This window comes from Tupaia chinensis, unplaced genomic scaffold, assembly GCF_000334495.1.
Source record: "Tupaia chinensis unplaced genomic scaffold, TupChi_1.0 Scaffold000671_2, whole genome shotgun sequence".
NCBI classification, from domain to species: domain Eukaryota; kingdom Metazoa; phylum Chordata; class Mammalia; order Scandentia; family Tupaiidae; genus Tupaia; species Tupaia belangeri.
In genome coordinates, this window is record NW_006160194.1 from 1111092 (window position 1) to 1112208 (window position 1117).

The window sequence follows — 1117 nt, forward strand, 5'->3', positions numbered from 1 at the left end:
CCGCTGTCCGGCCAGGCGGGCCGGGGCCCCGAGGCCGTGCCCCACGGCCAGCAGCCTCACGGTATCTCTGGACAATGGTTTGTTTTGCTCCCTCAGACTCCACTTCCTCCCACATGGAGACTGCTGAGAGTCCTGGGCCCAGGATGCCAGCTGGTGGCCGGCAGGAGAGGGTGACTGTGCCGCCCCACCCTGGTCTGCTGCCCACAGCCCCGAGACAAGGCCTGGACCTCAGCGAGGCTGCATGGCGCTTGTGGGTCAGGGGCATGTCCGGTTTTCCGGGTGCTGGGCTAGACATGCGGCCAGCTCAGCGACCTGATAAATACGCAGCGGAGCCTGCCAGGGATGTGTCACCCCCCCCACCCTCGGGTCCCCTCTCCTGCTGCCACTCTCCCTGAGCGCCCATGGCCCTGACACCAGAAGTGGCCAGCGTGCCTTGCAGTGAGGCAACTGCCCTGGGTGTACGCAGTGGGGGCGAGGCAGGGTGGCAGGAAGGCAGGAAGCGAGTGCACTGGGCTGGGGACAGAGACCTGCCTCTCCAGGCCTCAGCCCCACTCCTGTGGAATGGGGTTCCCTCAGGGGCCCCAACTGGGCTCATGGGGTCTCTTGGAGAGTGAGTGCACAGGGATGTGTCCAGGCCTGCCGGCTCCTCGTTCACCACAGAAACACGCAGGCACGCACACCATACACAAGCGCACACTGTGTACACATGCATACGGTGCATACACACGCCGTGCACACGCATACTGTGCACGCACACCATGCATACACGTACACCGTGTACACACACGCCATGTGCCAAGGGATCAGAGAGAGTGGGTTTCAGCGGCTCGTCTGCACAGGTGTGGATCAGAGCCACCAGAGCCCACGGAGGGGGGGGCCAGGCCTGTCCCAGGACCCAGGCAGAGGCTGCGTGCAGAACGCAGAGCCCTGCAGCAGCACTTCCGCCTGGGGGTTGCTCCCGCCCCTCCCCCGCTCCGCCCGCTTCCTGGGGAGGAAGCCCTGGCCCTGCCAAGGCTAAGCTGGGGCCCCTCGGGGTCTCTCCTAGGCCAGGAGCTTGGGACAAAGAGGCAGCTGCCAGCAGGCGGGGCGGGGGGGAGCGGCCGTTGTGCCAGCCCGT